The sequence below is a fragment of the Nilaparvata lugens genome, chromosome X, assembly GCF_014356525.2.
Source record: "Nilaparvata lugens isolate BPH chromosome X, ASM1435652v1, whole genome shotgun sequence".
NCBI classification, from domain to species: domain Eukaryota; kingdom Metazoa; phylum Arthropoda; class Insecta; order Hemiptera; family Delphacidae; genus Nilaparvata; species Nilaparvata lugens.
Genome location: NC_052518.1, coordinates 104959880 through 104987625, shown reverse-complemented (window position 1 = coordinate 104987625; position 27746 = coordinate 104959880). Strand labels below are relative to the sequence as shown.

The following is a 27746-nucleotide window of genomic DNA, read 5'->3' as shown; positions in this document are numbered from 1 at the left end:
TTTCTATTTTTCTTTCTATTTCTATAAAAAGTAGCCCTATACAGAAAAGAGATAAATAAAACATCAACTTGATGCCATTAGGTCATATCAAGTACTAACTATTTATTCTAAATCCCATGGTAACGTTCCAATTAAACATATGATTCCTCAATACATTACACATATATTGGACACAACTTATATTTTTCAATCTTTTTCGTTAAGAATGTTTTTTTCAATGTTTGAATAATGAACTTTTATAATTGAGATTCGATAGATATTTCATTGATTGATTATACTTTTACATTGTTGAAAACCGATCTGGCAACGTTGTGAAGCTAGAAAAGGATATCGCTATCTACTTTTTTGGATGATAGACGAGGATAGCAACACCAATGCTAATCGAATACTGCCATTATAACGTGGACCTCACTATAGTAAATTGTGATAATATAATTTGACTGCATAGCCTACTGGAAAGGACAAGCTGCAAGCTGTGAAATTGTATAACTGTTAATGAAGCATAGGATGTAACTGTTGAGCATGTTAAAAGCAAGGCGCGGCCAGTCATGGAAGGCAAGAGATAAGGACCAGTGAGATACAGTTCAGCACTGGTTCCATGGAGAGCGTTGATTTCATTCATATGGAATGGTGACAGTTTTAAATGAATCTTCAGCCCTCATGCGGGTGGTTCTCTGTGGTCTCCAGTGTTCCACTGACCATGAGGGTGACACCCCCCCCCCCGTTTAACCACCCCCCACCGATCACCCTTCATATTCCGAACCAACTGTCCCTTCACACACCAACAGTTACTACCGAAATTTCTCCTCAATCAATGTTTGAGCATTTCAGTGTTGAGATGAGTTTATTATCAACAATCATTTCAAATTTGCTATAGTTAGGTCCACGTTATAATACTGATTTGATTATTATGTGAAATATTTCTTGTAGAAGCATCTACTTTGTAATAGTATATTTCGCACCTAGAGCAGAAAATGAGATTTTTACGGCTCAAAATCGGTTTTCAAGTCCGAGGCCGTATGCCGAGTACTAGAAAAGATTGAGAGCCGGAAAAACATTTTTGCCTGTGGTGTGAACGATATTTTTTGCCACACTACAGGTATTGCTGACAAAATAAAGAATACTCGTTATTGTACCTATCTCTTGATTTTAGTGGTAGAAGATTTGCAGTCAGGATTTCAGATTCTTTTAAAATTTCACTTGGAATATCACAGGCGTTGTCATCTTCAAGCATTTTTGAAAATTCAGAATGCGCTAATCAACAATAAATAATTGAATAAAAATGGTTGTGAAGCGAATGCTGAATTAGTTTGATTCGAAATTCGAACTGAAATAATGGCGACTTCAGATGAAGAAAGTTGATACTCGCCCGATCTAGAGGATGACTTATTAACTACGGACTTCCATGAAAGGCCTGTTTCCATGAAACCTGTCTCTTACATCAGACGAGAGTCGAGAGTCGTCTGCAAACAAGGTCTTTCAGATCTACGCAGGGACTGGAAAACAGCTGTTTTCTGTGCAGTGTGGCGAAAAAATATTTAAAGACTGGAAATTTTGTGAAGTGATAAGTGAACAACTACAAGACTCAACCTATTTCGGACTATGTGTAACCTTATCTAAATTTGAAAGAGTAATAGCAAACGGTTACCTTATTTTTCCTCTCCCTATCATTTCGATGATGTACTTGTATAAATGAATGAAGATTAACATTGGTGCTGCTATCCTTGTCTATCATCATCATCCAATAAAGCAGATAGCGTCATCCTTAATAGAACACTAGAATATTGTCTAAAACTAACAGAATACATTGAACAATTAAAAAAATATTAATACATTAAAAATCTGCAGTGTGGAGGTGTTGTAATATGTTTGTCACTTTTTAATAAATTCGTGATATTTTAGACAATATTCTAGTGTTTTATTATGGATAAATATCACTATATCTCACCAAAAACAGTATCTGTAGCACTATCCTTTTATTGCCAGACCGTTCTCAACAATGTAGAAGTAGAAATGTAATTAATTGAAAAAAAAATATTCAATCTCATCCATGAAAATGTATTATTTAATCATTGAAGAATATATTTTGGCAGATCAAATATGGGCTAATTACAGATGGAATTGAATAGAGAATGCATTTATTCAAATGCTAATTATTATTTAACGAAAATCCTAAATAAATGCTGTAAATCACCCCGAAGACTTCTGCAACTGCAGACATTGACAACAGGGTTAACAGCTAGATGGGAATTCGATGAGAACTACTATCCAAAAATTATTTGCCAGCCCGGGAATCGAACCCGGTACCTCCCAATTGCTAGTCAGGAATACTTACCCTTACAAAAAACTGACAATCTCTGGATAGCAGCGCTCATTTTATACGAAGCCATAGCGGCCAACCAATTTGGAGGTACCGGGTTCGATTCCCGGGCTGGCAAATAATTTTTGGATAGTAGTTCTCATCGAATTTCCATCTAGCTGTTAACCCTGTTGTCAATGTCTGCAGTTGCAGAAGTCTTCGGGGTGATTTACAGCATTTATTTAGGATTTTCGTTAAATAATAATTATATGGGCTAATTAATTTCTCACAATAATGAACAGTTAATAATATTGCATCATAGGCACTGGTATCAGCTATCCTCTTTAGAAGGCAATGCTGCAATCTGCAATGCTGTTCTCCTATCTCACTTCACTGTCATTATATCGTGGATCTCACTATAGTTTTTGAATTATTGTAAAACTATATTCCAACTCAATCATCTTTCCATATGAATTTCTTCTACCACCAATTCTATCAATTGAAACATAAACCTATCTCCATGAAGTGCTTACAGACTAAAGCCAGTTACACACACCGAATTTTGGACGTACGTTTTATTGTAGTCCTTATAAATGCTATAAGAGTAAACAGATTATGTTTGTCAAGCTCCGTTTAATCTGAAAGAATTTATAAGGACGGTGAAAAATCGTACGTCCAAAAATAGATGTGTGTGTAACTAGCTTCAGTGATAGTCTACAGTGGAACTATAATTCAATTACAATATAATTATCACAAGTTTGTATGATCAGTTCACATCAACAGTGCTGAAATACTTTGTTCCAACATTTCTCACAACTCATAAAAGATGTGTGGTGTGTGTCGAGTGGTGAAGTTAGACGAGCTGGCTAAAAAACTGTAGGCCTACATCACCAGAAACCAACGCGTTTCCTATTGACTTGTACGAAGAGTTTTGTTGAAAAACCGTAGTGACTTGGTGGAAGCGTTTTCAGTAATTTGAGAAAGAATGTGGAGGGTTTTCGTTGATTTATGTGTAGCCTAGGCAATACATCACTTTGTGACGGACGCAAGCTGTGAAGACAGTTTATTGTCTAATCGGAGTTGGACCACTTGATTAGTTAGCATGCAGCTGGTCTCATACTTGGCCCACCGACTCCAAGGCCTCCGACAGAAATTCATTTAAAGTACGGCCTGCAATAATGCATTCTCTCGCTGAATATGTAGTGACTCGACACTTCAAATATATTGTTTTGTTATTTCCCCTACTAATTTAGTTGGACACTTTATTTTAAAACATACTCAAATTGTTACTAGAAATATTCTGGTAGGATCTGTGATTGCGAAAAATGTATCATCTTCCTTTAAATCTCTATATTAAATTCATAATACTTCGGATAATTGAAACTTTTTCATGCATTTGTACAAGAAGTGCTTGGAAGAGATTTCCTAGACCCTATACCTCAATTCAATATTATCTCGTTATATACATATTTGCAAAAAAACAAACTCTTATTGTATTTCTCAATCCAAAATTGATTTTTCCCAAACTATTCTAAACAACTATTCAGTAACCGTATCCAGACAAATAATCAATAATATCAGGAAATCTCAACTGAACAAGTGACTCTAAGATTGTCTATTGACATCAAATAAGTTGTTCATCGTTTTTCAAAATCCATAGCAATTTTCATTATTAAATCAGTTATGAATGAAATATAATATCTTTGAAGAAATACAGTTTCTGATGTAATATTAACTGTTTAACTTGTTAAAAATAATCAATTATATCTTATTCGTTGAGAAAAAATATTTTCTAATAATGAATTTTCATAATTGAAATTATATGTTTTTACATTTTTGAAACCCGATCTGGCAACGTTGCGGAGCTAGTAAAAGATATATAGAGCTATCTGCTTTGTTGAATGATACACAAAGATAGCAACCCCATTAATCAAATGCTGTCATTATACCGTGAACTTCACTATATCTGCTGATATTATAATAAAGAGTTATTAAACCACCTTCACTTAATATTATTTCCCTTCAGTTTGGAATTTTGAAAAAGCGTTAATCATATTCATACCCTGTGGATCACTACATTACTATCATTATCAGACAACTAATTATCTTATTATTATTATCTGAGGCCACTGAGATTATAATAATAAGGCATTAAACTAGCTTTACTCAATCTTTTTCTTCAATTTGAGATTATGAAAAAACGCTGATCATAATACTTTTCACAGATAATTTGATAGAGTAATATGTTAAAGGAAATAATGAATTTCGTGTCAATGGCACTTTTGGAAACTTTTCTGAGACGACTGCTCCAGTTACTTAAGGCAGTGCAAAGGCTAAAAATATACTTCCTACTCGTGATATTTTTCCAAGTTTTTTGATTTGTATATCATCAAGCTATCAAAATGAGAAAGTTTTCTCAGGAAAACATTTTTTTCCGATCATTACTTTTTGAGATATGAGCGCCTGGAGTTTGAATTTTTGGGACAGAACATTTCAAATTCGGTAAAATACAAATCCATGAGATTTAGAGGATGGATTCTTTATGGTATTGTTGATCTAGTAGAACAAAAATTTTCTGAAAATATCAATTTTCGAAAAAGTTATTCAATTTACCAAAAATAACTCAACTAAAAGTTATTTTTGGTAAATTGAAAAACTATCTTAAAAATTGATATTTTCAAAACATTTTTGTTTTACTAGATCAACAATACCATGAAGAATCTATCTTCTAAATCGCATGGATTTATTTATCTCTTACCGAATTTGAAATGTTCTGTCCCAAAAATTTAATCTTTAGGCGCTCATATCTCAAAAAGTAATTACAAGAAAAAAATGTTTTCCTGAGAAAACGTTTTCATTTTGATAGCTTGATGATATACAAATCGAAAAAACTTTGAAAAATATCACGAGTAAAAAGTTCATTTTTAGCCTTTGCAAAGCCTTAATGCTATTCTGTTGACTCACTTGAACTTTGGTAGTCTCGTAGTCTCTAATTTGTAAACATGGAACGCAGACCAATAGGATGAAGGCTTGAGCAGAGTAAACATTAGCTGATTAGGTTAGATTAAAATAGCTCAGCAGAGCTCGGACCACACAGGCTCTGGGAACGTCTTCTCCATTGTAGTGAAAACCGCTATAGTAGTCTAGGGTTTAGCTTGCTCTTTGTATAGCAGTATAATACTGATGTAATAGTATTATACCGTCCAATCACCTTTATTCACACAGAAACTTTAGTTCGTTTCATTTAATAGAAATTGTTAGCTATTGATCAAAATATCAATTGGATCCATTTTATCGGATAAAAATCAGAGTTATAGTATTTTCCAGTTATTTATTTTTGAAGTGAAAAAGGAATCAAGCTGTCACTCCTATTTCAAACTTTTTCAGTACCTAAACTGCGAGTGTAGAATGAAAAGGAGCTCCAATCATGTTCTTTCAGCTTTTCACCTGGGGATTTCCTCATTCAACATTATTGAAAATCGATCTAACCGAGCTAGACTGTTTTATTCTGTGTAGAGACAATAATTCTAAATGATTTTGTCTTTGAAATCGGTCGCCTGCTATCCTGCTACAGTTCCAATTTATTTGCCGACAATAGTATCATGTACATCTTTAATTTCCGTCCCTTCAATCAAACTAGAAATTGAATTTTGTGAATTCTATTTGCCGCATTTCAAGCGCTTGTCATCAATGAATAACAGTTGATTGTTACTAAAAACTTTGCTAACGGAATCTATATCACACAGGATTTCTGGTTTGCATGCTACTGAATAGAGCCACCCATGTCAGTAGCCCACATACGTTCTTCAATTAATGTATAACGTAGCTCTGTATAATGTATTCAGATACTTCTATACAGTAAATTCTAGCACAAATATTGTGCTGTTATAGAAAATTTACTTTCCATACCTACTTTTTGAAATAAAATCACTCCACTTGTATGGGCTACTTTATTAAAATTATTAAAAACATGAAGTAACCTTTTAAAACAATCCAAACAACTAGTTTTGACCTACTTTGGTCAGTTTCAAGTTTAAATGCCTTTTGAAATAGGAGTTCAATATAATCCACACAGACTTGTCGCAAAATTCACAAGTATTGTATATTCTTTTATTCATGTACTGTAATAATTTTATATAGGTACTGAATCTGTAAATAAAACTTTACATTATTTATTCATAATACATTGTGTTCAAGAAAGACAATAAAAGTCATCAAGTACATTTTATTTTATTACAGCACAACTAGTTTCAACTCTTCAACAGCCATTTTCAAGTGTAACTTGAAAAAAGTGAAATATTGTGTTTATAAATTTCAGGAATTTTTCAAATCTCATGTTTGAACCATCTACTGGGAAGTCTAGAAAATCTGTCTTAGGCGTTGTGGAAATAAAACACCTTTTATTAACAGCATTTAACAACTGTTATAAAACACCTTTCAACAATTTCAGTATAGCCCTAAAAAACTGAATTATATTGTGTTCATAAATTTCAGCAATTTTTCAAATCTCATTTTTGAACCATCTACTGGGAAGTCTAGAAAATCTGTTTAGGCGTTGTGGAAATACGAACACTGTTATAAGAAGTGGTCTTAGTATATACCTCTGAAGCTGATGTATAATCATCAATTTTATAACAACTGTATAAAATTTTATACACAGGTTCAACTGTTGTTAAACCTGGTGTATAATTTATATTCATGCTATGTTGGAGAAATTTGTATTTTGCCGCCTACTTGAAGTAGTGCCATCTTTATATTATTGTATTGTGTGTGTGATCTAAATTTGAAATTTGAAATTTGAAATTTATTTGCCAAAAAAATCATACATTACAAAAATTTGAAATAGACAAGTCTAACAAAAACATAATATCTTAAACTAAGAAATAACATAGAATAGAACTTGACTAATCATGAAAACCTAAGATAAAAGTAGAATTTTTTAGGCGCCACCAGCAAAAGAAAAAACATCTTGCCCGCTGGTGGGAGTATTAAATAAATAAATAAATAAAAAGAAAATAAAAAACTTGAAAAAGTTTGAAATAGACCGCCACTTTCCAGCAAAACGTTGTCTCGGCTACATTCTTTATATGATATCTTGTGTCTGGATATATTATTATTAGGGGTGGTATTAAAAATATATTGATAGGTAGATAGTACTTGGAGTTAGAGTACTCAAGTTACAATATTTTTCAAAAAATGTTGTATTTTGAACACATACAACTAATAACATTTATTTTAACATAAAACCATCATGAAATTCATAACTGATGTCAGACTCATTTTTATGATAAAATTGTTTTAATCAGACAAGATCAGGTAGTTGAAACCTGCAATTAAAAAAAGCCTCAGTTCAGTTGTATATTTGAGATTGATACTTCTCAAGTAATCCTTTTATAACCTATTTCAATTTATTGAATGAATCACTGATGCACACTTGATTATCTATATTAGTTTGAAACCATCAAAAAGAGAACGAGTCTTTAGACCCAATGAACTTAGGGTAGCTATCTTCAAAAAAGTTGAACTAAAATTCTAGTTCAAACAATCAGCTGACTCAATTAAAAATCATTGAAATAAATGCGACAATACATTGATTAAAAGGTTCAATAGTTAAACCAACTTAGGACAAAGCAGTACTTTCTCCTCAGTAATTCACACTTATTCACTTATTGCCAGTTGTAATTTTTACATTTTGATGTTTGAATTCTGTTTATAAGATATTTAACTTACTGGATTTGTTTTTAAATAAATTTTATCTTTTTCCAGGTTTTGTCTGAAGAACAGAGTTCCTATTTGATTAGATGTCCTGCAGCTTGGCAATTTTTTCTTCAAGTATTTACATGGTGGTCAACCAGAGGATTCTACAAGAAATGAGGACTGAATGAAACCTGAAGAAACGTTAAACAAATTGACTTTGATGGTAAGACTGGTCACAAATAAGTAAAACTATGCATTTTATAAATCTAGATACTTTCAAGAGCTTTTAAAAAAAATGACTCATAACACCTTGTGATATACTTTTAGTGAAAACAAATTTAGATTCTCCCTTGTCAGATATTATATTTATTTACTAATTCTTAGATACAGTTCAATTTCAATTCAATTCAAAAAGTTATTTATTTCACAAGTCTTACAAGCAATCACAGTGGTAGCCTACATCATAAAATAATAGTACACTTTACAATAAAAATAAAACAATGTTAGCACTACAGAAATGACAGCGATATACAAATATATATTAAGAAATATTTACTCTCGCAGAGGCATTACTGCCTGTGTGCGAGAATGAACAGTAAAATATTATCATTCTCAACTCTTCATGAATGATTGGGGTAGGAACAACAGGCTTAAAACCCAAAACAGTTACTGTTCCTTCCCAAGTGTTGATAGAAATAGTTCAAAAATAGGTTATGTTTATCATTCATAATTTATGTCCAATTCTTAGATCAAAATATATATGAACCAAAAACTTAGAAACTAGATAAGTTGTAAACCAAATCAAATAAAACAAATCACAAACAAATCCTTTTGGATTAATCAAGAACAATTAAAAATCAACAATTTTACTTCCAAAACACAATACGGTAACAAAGTTGCAAGCTATAGGCTCTTCAATAATGTATCACAGGTAGAGACATGAAAACTTCAAAATAATAATAACATAAAGTCCTATAAGGAGAACAATAGATAAAATTGTAAAAATGAACATTGGAAGTTCCCAGACACTCTTCTAAAAAATTATTTTTCATTAAATTGGGCTGAATAAGTTTTAATGGGTTCTAGCCAATTATCAACAAAAGTACAGAAAAGTTTTCAAGGGTAACTGATTTACATTCTCTAGTAGGGAGTTAAACATACGAATTTGCGAATTCTTTAGGAACGTTTACATATTTAGTCAAGTTTCCTTGAATTGAAGTTTGTGTGAAATCAACAAACAATCTTGGTGAATAAAATATAATTGATTATTTTAAGCGAGAGTAACCTGTTAATAATACATTTATTACATATACGTACTGTTATCAGCTGTCATCTATAGAAGGCAGAGAATTGGCGACGCTGTTCTACTATCTTCCTCAACTGCTGTCATTATAACATGGACTATATACATTTTGATAGACTTGTATCTCATTTTGAATTGAATTGTTCATTTTCAATCGATGACTACTAAACTTGCTGATTAGCTGTCACATTGTCAATTGATTTGAAATAGCAGAATAGTGAACGCTTCGTTTTATTTTCAATTATGGAACCATTTCATATCTTGAGACAATTCATCTGCAGCAATCAATCAGCTCAATTGATTAATAGTGCTTAATTGACCTCTTGTAGTCAACCAGTCTGTATAGAGCACTTCATATTTACAATAAAACATTCAAACTTCATCCAGGGTTACATCTTGCAATGTATAAATTCACGATCATGGTGATAAAGTTTATATCTATATCTATAATAATACAATGAAGGAAAGAATTGGCTTATACAGGTACAAGATAGGATATTCACGAATGACGCATTCGGCACTGGCCTGATTAACTCAAAATTTTGCATATACATTCTCGATTTACCGAGGATGTTTATAAGCGGACTATTTTAAATTCTTCAAGATTTCAGTAGTTTAAGTTTTCAGTTTTCAGTTTACGAGGCGTACCACACGTCTCCATTTTAGGCCCATTACTCTTCATATTATATATAAATGATATTCAATTCAATGTTCCTGTCACTGATAAAATTACTCTCTATGCCGATGATTGTACCTTGCTATTTAAGAGATCAGATCTCGTAGACTTGGAGATTGAGGCAAATAACATGGCAAATGAGGTTGTGCAGTTTTTTAATGATTAAGACCTCACTATAAATTCAAACAAAAGTCATGTCATCAGCTTTGATTATAAGTATCGTCCTTTTCACCCCACCATAACACTTGGTGAAACAAACATTGAAAGTTGTACTGTTGTGAACATGTTAGGTTTGTCGATGGATTCCAAGCTTAATTGGGGGATCATGTAAACAAGATATCATTGAAATTGAGTAGGTCACTTTTTGCATTTAGAAATATTGTTAAACGGGTGCCTAAAACAACAGCAAAAAGTGTCTACTATGCACTGATTGAATCCCACATTGCTTATGGCATTGAATTATGGGGGAGTACCTCGAAGCAAAACATTCAAAGAATTTTTGTTTTTCAAAAGTCCGCAATAAGATACCTGGAGGGGCTCAAATTTCCACAGACATGTCAGGAGTCTTTCAGTAGCCTAAGTATTTTAACTGTTCCATCATTGTACATTTTCAAATCAATATTACATGTGAAGGATAGGTTGAATTCATTCCAAGTTAACTCAGATATTCATGGCTATAACACTAGAGGAAGGAATAACATTTCAGTTGAGAGATATAGGCTGAGTGTATTTGAGAAAACACCTACTTATAGGGGACAAAAGTTTTTTTGCGAAACTTCCGGCTGATTTGAGAAGTATTGTTGAAGAAAAACAAAACAAAACTATATTCTTTTCTCAATGAGAAGGCTTTCTATGAGGTTGACGAATTCTTGTTAGAGTGAAAAAAAATTATTATCTAAATTTTGCAAATTTAATGAATTGTTAAATGTTATTAGAGTTTTATTTTAAGATTGATATTTTATGTTATTATGTTATTTATCTGTGACGTTTTTCAACTGTATTACATTGTTTTTGTTATACTTTTGTTGAGAATAAAATATTATTATTATTATTATTATTATAGTTTTAATTAGACCCTTGCGGAGCACGGGTTACCTGATAGTATTTATAAAAATAAATAAGACGACATAGTGAGGTACACGCTATGATGGCAGCATTATCTCAAATCATTATTCAATCTAAATTATGAAAATTTATCATTGAAAAGTATTTTTTTTGACGAATAAAATATAAATTAATAATGAACAACTAATATTACATCAACTATCCTCTAAAAGGCAGTGGCAAGGCAAAGAACTGGCAACACTGTTCTCATATATTTCTCCACTTCCATATAACGTGAAACTCACTATACATGACTATATATATGTTCATCAAAAATAATATTAATGAACTAGCAAAAATACTCATTTTCTGTATATTTTTTTCAGGAATGTGTAATACCGGCTCTACGTTTGAAACGCCTGTTACGCTCCCTTATCATTCTCTCGGCCAGTTGTTATAATTACTGGACGGAGAACTGATAAGGGCTTGTGGCAGACGATATCTTCAAAAAATGTGAAAACTCTGCATCTGGACTTCCCTTCAAACGGACCGAATCTTGATGTTCACCGTCAATATAGATTAATTAATTATAGTGATTTGATAGATGAATACTGTATGGTGTTTGTACTAAACTGTCTAGAGTCACTTATGCTCTCCAGAAACTTGGAGACACAATTCTTATTAAATGAAAAAGACTAAGAAATTGTCAAAAAACCACAGATTTATTGATACTTAGAAATTTATGACAATTTCTTAGTCTTTTTCATTCAATATGAATAATTACCACAATATCAACTACACAAAAAGAGACACAATTCCTTTGGATAAATTGAGAACTGTGTACTAATTAGCTCTGTTTCAGTGTCACATAGAATATGGTCTGAAACTATGGGGTCATGCTCCCTGCTCCCTCAGTAAAAGAAATACTTTTGTGACAAAAGCAAGCTCTAAGAGCAATGTTAGGAAAGCGTCCCAGACAATCTTGTCTACCTCTTTATTTCCATTTAAAATTATTGACTGTTTACAGCCTGTACATATTAACTGTTCTAATCCTATTTAAGCGAGCAATTTCTGTATTTATATATCTGGCTATTTTTATATCTGGTTATTTATGTTTAACGTATCTCGAAAACGGCTCTAACGATTTTCACGAAATTTGGAACATAGTAGGTTTATGATATAAAGATTTGATTGCACTAGGTCTCATCCTTGGGAAAGCTCGCTGAACGACATTAAAAGGAATAATTATGAATTCCGGGGATGCGATATTTTGATTTTTCACATACTCACTTTTTTACTATCTACAGCTGTTTCAGCCAATATTTCTGTTTCAGTATCCGATACTTCTTCCTTGGCTGAAACAGCTTTAGATAGTAAAAAAGTGAGTATGTGAAAAATCAAAATATCGCATACCCGAAATTCATAAGATGACGTATAGCCAGCTGTGAAATATAAACACGATCATTTTAGAGAATTGTGTTCTGTTTATCAATAAATAAAAATAACGAGCGAAGCTCGGTGCCCCGATATTACATGTTAAGAAAACCATATCAAACTATGATGAACGAGGTTCTTTGCACAGCTTTAATGTAAGATCTAGTCATATTATTAAAGTCCCTCGGTGAAGACTAAAAAAGACACAAGACCGGTGGCTTGTGGGTGGTATAAAATTATATAATAGGTTACCTCTCCATGTAAGAATAGCTCCTTGTATATAAGTGTAGACTTCAAAGGTGGTTTGAGGAGAAACCTTTCTACTCTATTGCTGAGTTCCTGAATGAAACTGAGTTTGACATAAATAGGCTTTGATTCTTAATTTGGACTGTGATATGGATGTTTCTAAATGTATGTTTCTTGTTTGGTGTGATTTTTTTTCTGTCTGTATTATCTGTTTAAAATATTATTTCAACTGTTTACTTTGTTTTGTAACACCCAACTGTTGATCTTGACTATAGATTTGAATTAAAATGTGATGTTCCTAAAACTGGAAGAAATTAAGTAAACAATAACTAAGGACTGAAACTGAAAATAATTAATTGATTGATACTGTTCTATATCTAACAAGATGTAATTAATTTTTTGACAATACTCTATGTTTAAACCAAACTCTTGGGTTAATAAATTTATTATTATCATCATTAATAAAGCCTACTTATATAAGATGTGGTGACTTGTATTTGACAAGATTATCAGTCCTCACTGTTCCATGCATTTCTATTTTATCAATTAATTCTTTTAGTGGTTGAAAAATCAGAAATTTCATGACAAACTCAAATTTTTGCCATCTTATTAAATTTTATTCGAAATTTAGATTTATTGAATGATTGTTTCTAATTCTATAAATTTAGTTATTTATTATATCTATTTTTAATTGAAGATTTGTTTGTTTTCTGAAGTGTAAATTGTTATTTTAATAAAGTGATAGAGTAGTAGCTTAACCTAGATTTTGATTTGGACTGTATTATAAATTTGATAAGGGACAGTTTTTGGCATAAGCCGGTTGTGCCTTCTCATATAATAGTTATAATATTGTACATGAATAAATAAATAATACTAGAAATAGGAACAATCTTACTGTTCAGTCTAATAGACTTCCTCCCCATGAGAAAAAAACTACTGATATTGGTGTCAAATTATTGAATGAACTGACAACTCATTTGAATCATAAGACAGCTACCCAGAACATTACCTAGATTTTTAAGTTATCTATGTAAAGTTTTGAAACTGAATTGCCAACTTATAATATGTAATGATTGTACCGACTTGACGACGATGTTAAACTGTATGGATGATTCTGTATTATTATTGAATAAAATAAATATATTATATTCTATCATCATAATTTTATTGTATTTCTTTCTTTTCAAATGAGGAACAATAATTATGTCATCATATTGGTGGATTTCACTCCTATTCTTGAGTTATAAGCATTTGAAGATGAGTGACTTTTCTGATCTGAGAGTGGAGGTAATATTTTATGTTTGATTGAATAACTCACCCTGTATTGTAGCAAAAAGTCTCATATTATAGCACGACACTTGTCAGGTCAACCTCTATCCATAGCCCAACTAAATCTGGTAGGTAGATTAGCATTTTTCATGAAATCCATGAATAAAAAAACATCATGGATTTTTGCAAAAATGGTCTACAATTAATTCGCTCAAACTCTCAGGAATGATAGTACTTGATGAGAGGAACAATAATATGTCATCACATTGGCCAAATTCACTCCTGTTCTTGAGTTATAAGCATTTGAAGATGAGTGACTTTTCTGATCTGAGAGTGGAGGTAATATTTTATGTTTGAGTGAATAACTCACTCTGTATTGTAGCAAAACGTCTCATATTATAGCACGACACTTCTTGTTAGGTCAACCTCTATGCATAGCCCAAATATAAGCGAAATCTGGAAGATTCGAATTTTTCATGAGGTTCGCATTTTAATTAAGATTCTCAAAATAATTATTTTTAATTCAAATTATATAGAAAGAAAAATAGTTGAAAATCTTTAGTAGAAAATAATGTATTGATACATTAATAATCATTTAATTGTATTGTGTAGCAATATGTAGCAATGAGTATAATAAAACAATGGGAATTCAGTTATTGTTTTTTTTCTCACTTGACATAATATGACAGTTTACAAATTAGGAGTAATCATAAAATAATATCTTATATTTATCACATAAATGTCGTAAGAACCTTTTAAGATCTCCATAATATAATAATAATGACAGTTGTATGAACTGAAAGAATTAGATTTAGAGAAGTATTCATAATTGCTCAATAATAATTAACCAAGAAAGGAAATTTTCAAAAAAATGAGTCACAAGAAGAAAACGTTAGTGATAGAAAATATTCAATAGACTCATAATACCGTATGTAAATAATACATCATAATGTTGATGGTTTAATGAATAAGGTGACCCTTTTGGATATTTTAATATTACCTCAGCATGAGTTAATAAAATATTAAATCATAGTGAGGTCCACGTTATAATGGCAATGAAGAAATGGAGGAGATAAACGTTGCCAAGTCTCTCCATTTTGCCACTGAGTGTACACAGCTGATACTCAATATATCCCATTAAATTTGATCTAATAATAATTATAATTTCCTTGATAAATCAATCAATTTAATGTCAAATCAATCAAGAATATATATTTTTCATAATTTGATTCAAAACTTTGCTTCCATAACTGAGATCATATTTTTATACAAACCTGAAATGGTGGCTATTTTAAAAAGCTGTGATACACCAGTCTGAATTCCAAAACAACAGAAATTAAGTTATTTGGTAGGAATTCTATTCCAATTTCTTTTAAAAATAAAATAAAAATAGAAATCCTATTAAAAATAAGTAATTCCAATGGAAATAATTCTGAAATAACCTTTCAATATTATTTATCCCGGTAGTAGGTCTAACCTATATGTGTAGGCTAACTGAAGCATGGATGAAGTCTAGGATGGTTAGTTATCTACTTTTAAAATGTCATTTCAGGTATTTTAATTTGTGTTTCTCATACGGTAATGTCTAAAAATTATTTAATTGATTCAAAAATACATTTTAAATCAATTATACGACTTGTGTACTAAAGTATTTTGATAGAATGAAGAAAAAAATGGTGGCTGATAATTCTTTGTCTACTTTTGTACTGTCACTGTCAAAAGTGAAAAAAAAATATTCTGGAAAACAGACATCGCAAAGCTAGAGAGAGATAGCGCTATCTGTTTTGTTGTATGATAGAAAAGGATAGCAACAGTATTGTCAATTATACACTACCATTATAACGTGGACCTCACTATAGTTTACCAAATTACTTTCGGAAACATTCAAACGGTCAAATCTTATATCGGAGAATCTATCAAATCATTTTGTTGCTTCCAGATAATAAAAACTCCTTTGCAAGAGGAAAAGAGATAATATTTTCAATCCAAGGATATCATCCATTTATTCGTCTCTGCTCATTTAAGGAATATTTAGGTAAATCAATAAACAATGATTTCAAACACAAATGTAAAACCTTCTTTTGTATTTTTTAATGGTGAGTTGGCGACATTGTGGCTTCCTTTCGTTTCGAAGTTTTGACTGGCTACTTCCTATTTCATGGTGGAACGAACATGTAACATGGCCGTTCGCCGGTTGCATCGTTGGATTTTCCAAGTCTTGTATATTTATCTATTATTCCCGGTGTTGTTTCATTAAAGAAGGAAAGAACAAATTACTGGTGAGTTGTCTCATTTTCAATATCAATTCTAGTCCTACAATATCGATAGGCTTTCACATTTATAAATTAAAGTTGAACATAATCTACACTTTAGTCCAGGATACTAGCTTACCTGCATTTTATCAATGTTTTAAAGAAATATATACTACAATTTAAAATGTAAATTATGATGTTAATGCCTATCAATTTTTGTTTTTTCTTCATGTTAATTTGGTAATATTTTGTCCAGTTCATTAAAAAATGGCGTAACTGAAATAGCCTATCTCGTTTGTCTTGTTTATACAAAGCGTTTTGTCTTGGTCACACAAGCGTTTTGTCTTGTTCACACAAAGCGTTTTGTCTTGATCACTCTAGAAAATAGCCTTTGATACTTTATAGTATTATTGTTTTCTATTAATAATTCCCTCAATTTATTTTTGTATATTCCAATTCGGATAAAACTTTTTTCACTGTTGTTTCTAAAATCTAAAAACAGACTGTTAAAAACGCATTCAGGCGTGCATTCAATACGTTTGAAAACTTTTTACTGGTGATATTTTTCCAAGTTTTCCGATTTCTATTTTATCAAGCTATTAAAAGTTTATAGAATAATCAATTCCAATAATAGTTTTTAATTTATAAGCGTAGCCTACCGGTACCAGTATGCCCATGTTCGAAATTGGATTTTGGTTCAATTATTAATCAAATTATACTCCTTCTGTTGTCGAATTGATGATCTTGATATTACTTACCTGATTTGAGATTGGGGTTGTACTTGTACTGTTTCATAAAATTAACAATGAATACATTTTTCCATTAAGGTGTTGAACAGACAGAACTTGAACAGATAATATCCTCCTGAGTTCTTCCAACCGGAACCTAGCCTAACCTAACGGCACACCTGAAAATTTTGAGTATGTTTATGTAAGGAACTGACAACGCTAAAATAAAAATGAAAAATTCCACTGCCTAAATTGAACGTTTCTTTAATAAAACTTGAACATTACTGACTAAACATTAACAAGATAACAAACTTTTTCTGTGAATGGTAGCCATGAAGGGATTCCCTTCACACTCCTCCACCGTTTAAAAAAAGAGCTATTGTTTTTTATATTCATTTACAGTATTATTTACCTCGAATGAGCGGCTTTTGTTCTGTAAAGAATGTCAGTAAAGCTTATTTATTTTTTATTTAGGCCTAATCGAACTGAAGGTTAAATTCAATTCTAAATGTATCTTAATTTAGGCTATTGTGAATTAAATTAAAAATCTAACAACAATAAAATGAGTATATGTGAACTTTGACAGTTAGTTGTGATCAGCATTTAAATGTCTATTGTTATAAGCTGGATTCGTCAACAACAGTAAACAGTGAAAATATAATTCCCTTAAGTTCTAATGAGGTTATTCATACTCGCTGCATGGGAATAATCCAATGGGAACTAGCCTATATTTCTACTTTTCAGTCACTGTTGTGAACAAATCTAGCGGTCGTAATAATTTGTCAAATTCATTGCAAAAAAACTTGAGAGTATATTATTATCTGTGTATAGTTGCCTGTAAAGTATATTAATGTAGCCTACGTCCTTTGTTTTTATCGATTCGTTTTTATTTCCAGTATGTAACATGGTTTTTACTCTACGAAATTACCTACCAATCTGTATGCTGTGTCGGACTGAAAGGCTATGAACATGATTCTCTTCGATTCATGTAATAATAGATCCAGTTCATCTTGCATACTACAATTAGACCTATGTTACACTCATCTTGAAACATTTTTACTACTCTTGAAACAGGTAATATGCAAAATTAATCTATATCTCACACTTACATTGTGTTAATTTTATTATGTTTCTCACAAACTTATATTCTATTGTACATTGAGTCTACTTGTAATCTAACACCTATATGTTCACAACTTTTGATATTGAAATTTCACAGCTTTGAAATATTGACTGTGAGTTTGAGGTTGCCTTCTCACATTACTAGGTTTTTAACAATGCACTATTTGATTAGAATGTTCGAATTACCTGGTTGGTCTTGTAATTCAACACTGTGTTCAATGTTCAATATCCTTAACCTTCCGGTAGTCGCGCCCTACTCCATCACACGAGCAGTCGCGTGTTGTAATTTTTATATCATCCAATTTTCTAAGTGTTATGTAGCCTACTCTGTTCACTGTCAAAACATATTAATTGTATAATTACTATTCCCATCTCATTGGATTACTTTACGCCTATAAACATATGGATGATTATCATTTCGTAGCCCAAAAAGGTACATCAAGCAGAGCCATCAATTTTGTGTTATTGGTTCGTTTACAGTCCCAGTATACAGTCTTTCCCTATCACAGCTTGTGCACTGTCGCTACTAAATGGCACCTGAAGACTTAACCATTGCTCGGTTGATACTGCAACTTCGTGATGGGGAGAAAGTTTTGGAATGCATAGGTGACTCATTCACTGACACCACCGCATTCAATAGTTTTGTGCAGCAAAAAAAAAAAAAAAAAAAAAAAAAAACAGCCCCACTGTCGGAAGGTTGAATTTATACATTTTTGTACTAAAAAGTGTATAAATTTCGTGTATAAAGTTGATATTGGTTCGTGTATTTTTCTATTGAAAACAATTGAGAAGCTAAGACCAAGGTCTATAAATACAAGTCATGAGACAATCCCGTGATGCATTGCAAAATCGCCATTTTATGGGGTTCTAGTTCACCAATTTTCAAATTTATCAGCTGCTACCATTACAGATTAAACAATATGATGTGTTATTTTCCATAACACAATTATTACATTGATTGAGCTGATTCCTAGACAGTGAAAATGTTATTTCCATCAGTTTTGATTGAACTTATCACGGCTTGGAAAGTATGAATAATCCAATTCGGTAACTTTCACTGTCACTGGTGTGTGCAAATTCTGCTTAATTGGTCAGAAATTTCTGAATATATATCCACATTTAATTTTTTGAGTTCATTTCATTTTCATTGATCTCACAAAACACATGAAAAACGCACGGCTAGTTACACACACATTGATTTCTGGACGTACGATTTTCTGCCGTCCTTATGAATTCTATTTGTTTGAACATAAATTGCCAAACAGATGATGTGTTCATGTGTTTGCCAAGTTCCGTTCAATCTGTTAGAAATCATAAGGACGGCAAAAATCGAACGTCAAAAAATCTATGTGTGTTCAAGTGGCTTGAATCAATTCAGTTTTTTGTTTCAGTTCATAAGTTGTCTGGTATTATTTTTCAGATCATTAAAATATATTTAAATATTGTTTAGAAGTGAACAAGTTAACAACTACAAAAAATACAATACAAGACTTGCTTATTAATGACTCTTGAAAGGTTGTGAGCTGTGGAATTATTCTCTTTTCAATATTGAGTTAAACTAAACTTGAGTATGTTCTAATTTCAGTTGAGCCTATTTTGCTGTATTTTATCATTTCTAATTTTTGGATTTATATTCTACTCTAATTTATTTAGGGGTTCAATTATTTTTGTGCAGAGAAATTGAATAAAATCATGCAATGAAAGTGAAATTACTCTCAATTTTTATTTGACTTTGTTTACCTGATTTACAGGCATTTATTGTGTAAATAAATAAATCTGATTCAACTTGTAAGACATGAAAGTAGCATGATAATAGTGGTATACAATTAAATGTTTTAGAACATTTTATTGAGTGCTCATTTCTCCTTTCATAAAAATGATCAGTCTATGAACTTCAAATTACTGTTTTCTTTGAACTAATTACAATTTTTTAAGTTATTCATCCTTATATTTCTTACATAAATCTGTTGTACAACAGATGATTGAGATCTTGTGTAACAGAAAACGTATTTTTTGGTAATTTTAGATTAAAGAAATCATAAATTCTCCCGCCAACCCAGAGGCGGGAGGCAGCTATGGACGGATCGCTATGCGGGAGCAAAGGATAGAAGAATTTTATCAAAATTCAACTTTTAAACCGCCATAAACAAACCGACAGGAAAAAATGGCCGTTGCTAAAAATAAAGAGGTGAATTAATTTTATACATTTGAGTATACAATTACAGATTATATGAATATGCTTTGAATATTCCTTTAAGATGAAAGAAATCATAAATTTCCTCAAGTACCGGGAATTTATGATTTTTTGGGAATATTTTCTCGATCTTAAATTCCCGGGGATTATACATCACTAATCACACTATAAACTTGAAAGCATTTGAATGAATGTTTATATCATAGTATATGAGTTGTCATTGTGCATTGTCATACTTTGTGTAAACTGTCTCTGAGGTCCACATTTAAACTTATGATTCTCATTACAGCATACTCTACTGTAATGAAACTCTTTACAGTCGAGTATGTTTCCTAGTTCCGAAATAACAACAGCAAAACTGATACAAAAAACCACCTTCAGCGCTCCAGGTGGAAGACGGTGGACGGTCCCTTTACTCACACACACAAAAGGAGACTGCGCTTGTGTGTGTGAGTAGAAGGAGGGTCGGCCTAATCCTTCAGAGCGCATGCCTATTTGGATATAGAGTATTATGACAAAAAATAGTGTACGTTACTTGGTCGTGAATGTCTTTTGCAGTGCTCGAATGAAACATTATTCTGGACTGCAAAAGTCCCCTTCCCGTCCTTGTGTCGTAAGATACTATTGAAGGGACGGATTCATAGATGCATAGGCTCAAAGCAAAGAACCTCACACGTCAAGCGTCAAGCTTATTGTGTGTCCCAAAGTATATTAAACGCTGCTTAATCGACAACGAAAACTATGCAACTTTCATCTTGTATATTTGTTTTATGCTTGAGTAAGTTTTATTTATTTACTTTTCACATTGTGTTCAAAAATACTTGACATGAGAATGGGCTCACCAGGCTCATGCCCAAAACTATCCCATTTCCAATTTATGCTGTACTATTTATTGAGTTCTATTGGATTTGTGGGTTACTTGCAAAAGCAAACTTATTGTGAGCATTTTTATGTCTTTTTCCTTTGAGATCGATGCACTGCTATACAGTATTGTGATCTTTGTTCATGCGAATATAAAGCCAGAGAGTATTGTCGTCGAGCACCGGTCTATTTACTAGATTCTGGTTCTAATACCTTGGTTTCTGTTCATTTTTTGACTAGCTGGCCCGGCGAACTTCATACCGCCTAATAGTTTGATGCACCTCATGACAAACTTTAGCTGGATGCACACCTGAGGAGGCGCGATGCGGCATTTTATTTATATAGATAATTTTCCAACTGCAAAATAAATAATCTACTAAAAATTAATCAATTCCGAGCACCGAAGACAGCACATTTATTCGAAACAAAGCAATGTCTTTAGAGCAAGTCTTTAACCTGAGGCCGCACTGCTGGATGGTTACACACAGAACAGTCATTTTGTTTTTAGTCGGGGCGTTTAGAATAAAATACATGGGCGGTTATGGAGCAGCACACACTCTTTGTCTACTATCTACCGACGGCTGTTGGATGACGCAATGATTATAACAGCTGATTTTTATTTCTGTATGTGGCCAGCTCACAAGTTTTCTCCCATAAGGTTTAGATGTAAACTTTGAAGGACCGTAGGAAAGAGTCCTGAAGTCTGATTATAAATTTGATAGGCCATAAACCTGATCCTGAACATAATGAACACAACTAAAAAAATCATCAAATTCGGTGTACACATAAAGAAGTTATTGAATGTCAAAATTTGAGGCTCGATTTTTATTTATATAGATTACCGTTGTATATTAAGTTTGTTCAATTTTTTCTTCCTTATAATATTTCATGATGAAGGAATTAGATACTGTTTATTTTTTGCAGATTAGTTGATGTTTATTTGTTGATTACTAACGTTCTATTCCAAGTTTGTTCTATTATTTTCTTTCTTATAATATAACATAACGAAGGAATTAAATTTTGTTCATTTCTTGCAGAGATGCAGCTGTTTGTGGATTGGTGACTTCATTGAAGTTGGACTGATGACGTCATACGTGCCACCTTCAGGAGACGTCATGAATTCTTTTGGTTGATGGCATCATAGGATACTTCTGTTGGTGACATCACAGATGTGCATTCATCTTCCGGCGTTCTGGGAGAAACTATTTTGGAAATATCACCGAACAGATTCTGCGCGTTTCACATGGAAGGATGGCTTCAATATGGTAACGTGTTGCAAAAAATTTTCACATTTATAAGGATGTAGCAGAGACACTATCTACTTTACTACTATGGGGTATCTACTATAGTGAGGTCCATGTTTATTAAGTCAGCACTTGATTAACATTGCTGTTGCTATCCTTGTCTTTCATTAGACAAAGTAAATAGCGCTATCCTTCTCTAGCTCCACAACGTTGCCAGATAGGTTTTCAACAATCTAGAAATTGCCAAAATGTTCAATCTTAATATTATGACAATTTATTAAATCATTGAAAAATATATTTATTGAAGAATAGAATATAATTGATTATTATAGACAAGAAAGAACGAATAATATTACTTCAGATATACAGGAATCAGCTATCTACTATAGAAGGCAGTGGCAACGCAGAGAATCGTCAATGCTGTTGTCCTATCTTTCTTCACTGACTTTATAACGAGGACCTCACTATGTCTAGATTTAATTCCGAATGTTTGAAGTTTTATCATTTCTATCATGTTTTCAGATAGTTTGTATGTTGCATATCAACATACATGTAATTAACTGTAATTAACATATGTTAATGTTTCATATTTTAACATATGTTAATATTTCGTATGTTGAAGTTAATCATAATTTATAATTATTAGAATAATATTATAATTCAAATTATTCGAATACAGTAATTGATTGAAGTCAGACTCTCCAGTCACGTCACATGTTATAATTTTTTTTATTCAAGCTACGTTTATGATAGTTTTCATTCATCATTTCAATAAATTCTGGCATAAAGACATCTTGAAATCGAACTTGAAGCATTTTTCGGGGACGCGACAGTCGAGAACTGCGACATTTGAGGACTGATTTCAGTCCTCTATGGCCTGGCGCAGGCGACATTTTGTAAGGGTGGGAAAATGAAAAAAAAACACAAGAAAAGATCGTACAGGTTTTTGATATTTAAAACAAAACAATAAATTATTTATTACAAAATTAGAATTATAATTAGAAATTACGAAATAATAATAATCACATGAATATTTGAGGGGCTACTCGCTTTGCTGCTAATGAGGATTCAATGTTTGTGGTTATGAAAAATTTAAGAACAATGACTCAGTAGTCACCTACCTTTTTGAAATAGCTTCCCACTTTGGCATCCACTGGTATTTCGCGGCGTTAATTATTAATTAAAAAATCAAAATAACTGATCTAATGAAATGGGTTCAGATCCCGTCCTATTCAATAATACAATTCTCTTTAAACTGCCCGAACTGCGACAGGAAAACTGTATTATAAAACAAGAGCAAAATCTATCCCCTTCACCAGAACAGCCGGACTTACTCACAGTCCTAACGAACGAGCTCACACACCCGACCAAAAGAAAAATTTCGGGTATTAAATACAACTCAGTCAATGCCAAACATGAAAGCCATTTCAGTACATATTTTTATCTGTCGAACAAGCGGCACGTTTGTTATTAAAAACAAAAGAGAAGCTACATTGATTTTGACAACAAATAAAATGAAAAATCTTTCTGTCGATGACAAAAATTGTTCAAAGACAAAAACACTGTTCATTAACTTTCTAAATTAAAACTCTAAAATCCTGATCAATATGAGATAAATATATGATTCATATATGTCCCATATGACCAGGTGACAATTTGAGGACTCTTTATCCTGAAAGTATCCAGTTCACTTCAATACATGGGAATTCAGTAAGCTCCAAAGTGCAAACACTTTTTGATACGTCTTTTCACTTTCTATTAATAATTTTAAAAATTATGTTTACATTAAAACATGTAGAACTGAGGAACAAGGGTAGTTTTTTCTAATCTTATTATCATGTCTTCCGTAGAACGCACTGAAATGCGAATTTCCTCCATTTCTTAAACATAGATTTGTAATCTATAATGTACTGAGAATTTGACATCCAAGTATCCAAAAGGTATTTAAGAGTTTGAAGATTTTGTTTTTTATGAATAAGTAACTAAGGTATATTTACAGTTGTAAAGTTGCAATATTAATTCATAAGATGGAAGGAATAATGGGATACAAGATATTACTCAATTGCTGGTAAATCCTTAGTAATTGAATGATAATTCTTTTGGTGGTGTCTGCCATTCTGAAACTTTGCAAATTCGGTTATTGACATTAACGAGCCTGTGTTCAAATACCGAACGGCCGAATTGTTCTTGGCTATTATACCCACCATATTGGAGCACCGACTGTGCATATACAACATATATTAGGCGAGAAATATCTTCATTCATTAGCATACCAATCCCATTGAATTTGAAAATTAGATACTTTAATCTGCGACATAGGCTATTGATCTGTGCATCACATCTAAGATGACGGTCTAGAATGCCACACAACCTAGAGATGGAGGATGATAAAGAGAAAGAGGAAAAGAAAGATGAAGAAGAATAATAAGGGAGAAGAGGAAGAAGATGATGATGATGATTGATTGATTGGAGAGAGGACTCCAAGTCGGTAAGATGTCTGAGTGTCACCCCGACAACTTGGTCAGGATGTCACCAGCTCGAAGTCGAGAGTCTTGTGTACCATGCATGAAACTGTCCCACTCGTATCCTTCACAAATAAATTTATTTCTATGAAACTTTTGCAAAACAGACAATATGTTTTTGAAAAACTATCTCCAAGTTAGCACCAGAGAGAATAGAATATAACCATAGAGTGGCCTTGCCAATACCGGTTCTACAGCGGACTAGTGAGACAAACCCCCCAACTCCTTATGGACCTTCCTCGCCCGGCTGGTCTGGTAACCCTATGTTGCACGGGCTTCGTAAATAATTCATAACTCAAGTTCAAATCATCATATTAAAATTAAATTGACTTCTATGGCTTTGTCAAATCATGCTCTACAAGTAATGTGATATACTATTTCATTGTAACTATAATATTTTCTAAGTTATTGTTTACAAATCAAAGTCGTGTATGGTATTTGGTGATTGCGCGCATCTTTATTCTCTTCAATGAATTCTTATGATAGCTTTTAATGGAAGAAGTATTGGATAAAGTTTATAGTACTAGTTAAGATCTTTAATTTTCTTTATGATACCATTAAATTTTTAATAGAAGAACAGCAGATTAATGCGTTGAAGATCGGAAATAATAATTAGCCAAGCATAAAGGCTTTTAATAGGCTTCGTAAATCATCCATAACTCAAGTTCAAATCAGAATATTGAAATAAAATTGAAGTCGATGGCTTTGTGTAATCATACTCTACGAGGATTGTGACTATCATCGTGATTTTTTCATCGTAATTATCATGATTTCTACGTTATTGTTGACAAATCTAAACATTATAATATTATTTGATATTCGCGTGCATTTTTATTTTCTTCAATAACCTTTTGTGATAGAATTTATGGTTTGAAATGAGAATTAATTAATAGAATTCATTGAACTTATTGAGATCTTTCAATTAATGTATAATTCAGATTCATGCATGTTTAAATACAATGACAAATTTACCTTTCAATTGTTCTCCAGTAATCCAATAATCCAGAAGAAAATGATGTACTCTTCCTAGGTCATGACTTTTGATAAGTTTTCATTCACACAATTTAGTTAAACCATTAGTTTCTATATACATATTATACACTATACACAATATTATTCGAACCACCCTCAATCACTCAAAAATCATTGATTTGATGATTCAATGACTCAAAGTCATTTGTCTTGTGAACAATATTATTGCCCTTTAAAATGAGTTAGTTTTTTGAGTTTTTGCCTTATTTTCTGCTCTTCAATGTTTTCATTTTTGTTCCGAATATATTTTTTTATCCTTATTGAAAAGTAGATTTTGCCTACGGTTTCAATCAACCAGTCCCTATGGTTGTCTTCTTGCAAATCGAAGTGAGGTGAGTCCCGGAAAATATTCAAATCCAAGGAACGCATCAGAAGTTTATTTGTATAATAGCTCATGCTACTTGGTAGTTTTGGCTTCAGGGAGGATATTTTGAAGATGTTTTCGCAAATCTTACAAATTCTGTTTACATCATAATGAGGGCTGAACTAAACCACCTCGATTTTTGATTGAAATCAGATTCGTAGATAAATCTATTGGACTATTGGTATTGTTCCTTCTTGTCACTGATGAAACACATTGACAGTAATGACAGTGTCTTGTAGTAAAATTGAAAGATTTGGCTCTGCATCATCCTCGTTCTCTTCTTCATCAGACTCCATAAATTCTTTCAATTCTATGGAATTCAACTTCGGAGTAGTGGAATTTATTTTCTCCTCACTGTCAAATTTGCTTTTCAATCCAAAGCCTAGCAAATTGATATTATCGAGTGGAATAGCATTTCCACTACTCACATTACTCTCGTGGAGATGTTTGTGTACGATAATTTTTCGAAAAATGTGACAGAACTCGTACGCACTAGGGTTGTCGTTGTTCCCTCCTCTTCTCCTTATGTACCCAAACAATCTCTCCAAATGGTCCTGGCTAATTTTATAGAATGGGACGTAGATTAATAATTTGGTTTCTTTCACAAGTTGTTTGTACATATTTCGCGTACTTTCGATACAAATGAGAAACCCAATGAAGCCTGTTCTGCGTGGACCATCCAGAACACATTTTCCTCTGGCATCCTTGAGACTTCTGATATAATTTTCCACCTTCTCAAGAGTAGTGAGAATTTCGTACTCATTGTTTCCATTCATCGCTTGCTTCAAATACTTCTCTTTTATAGTTCTAGAATTGAGAACATCGAACAAGTCATTGAAAATTTTTACGAATTCAATTGTCCCTTCACAATTTTTGAAGCCGTTGATATTCTTAATTCTACAATACTCTAGCGCGTCTGCTACACTTCTACTCAACAATTGCGCAGCCAACTTGACTTTCATTTTCTGATTCTTGTACCAAACATGTTGTTTTTTCAGTTTATTACCCAAGTTGAGTCCTTCAACCTCTTGTAAACTGACCAATTCAGGTTTCGGTATTTTTTCCGGTATTGGTGATGGTATCGGTGAGAGAGTGCGCTTTAAAACGCGTCGTGTACCTGAAGTTGACGGTGTAGGCTGCAAAAGTTTTGGAATTGTGGGAAAAATAGATGGAATAGCATCTTTTTTCAAATAACGCCGAAAAGGGGAATCGTTATTAAAATCACTATCTCTGAAATGTTCACTGCAAATACGACTATGAACTGAAGGTGTCCAGTCCTTTCTCCTTATAGCATGTATCCATTTATTCTTCTTCTCTGGATCGTTTGGGAAACTGTGTAAAGAAATTCGTTTTCCTTTTTCATCTGCCTTTTTAAATCGATTATTACAACCATCTTCAACGCATTAATCTGCTGTTCTTTGATCATAAAATTAATGGTAGACATACATAGAATTGGAGA

The 27746-nt window shown here is 32.3% G+C and overlaps 2 long non-coding RNA genes across 2 annotated transcripts in view; both read left to right on the top strand.

Annotated features, from left to right (window-relative positions):
• Positions 1 to 12172, top strand: part of LOC120354891 — an 87323-nt gene extending 75151 nt beyond the window's left edge. The window contains exons 4-5 of the long non-coding RNA XR_005573280.1: positions 8066 to 8219; positions 11406 to 12172. This is a non-coding gene — a long non-coding RNA (uncharacterized LOC120354891). The remainder of the gene's footprint in view (positions 1 to 8065; positions 8220 to 11405) is intronic.
• Positions 12173 to 16115: 3943 nt separating this feature from the next.
• LOC111043248 lies at positions 16116 to 24638 on the top strand. Its single transcript, XR_002605553.2, has 4 exons — positions 16116 to 16247; positions 17845 to 18022; positions 20097 to 20258; positions 22163 to 24638. It is a non-coding gene; the product is annotated as an uncharacterized LOC111043248 (long non-coding RNA).
• The last annotated feature ends 3108 nt before the right edge of the window (positions 24639 to 27746 follow it).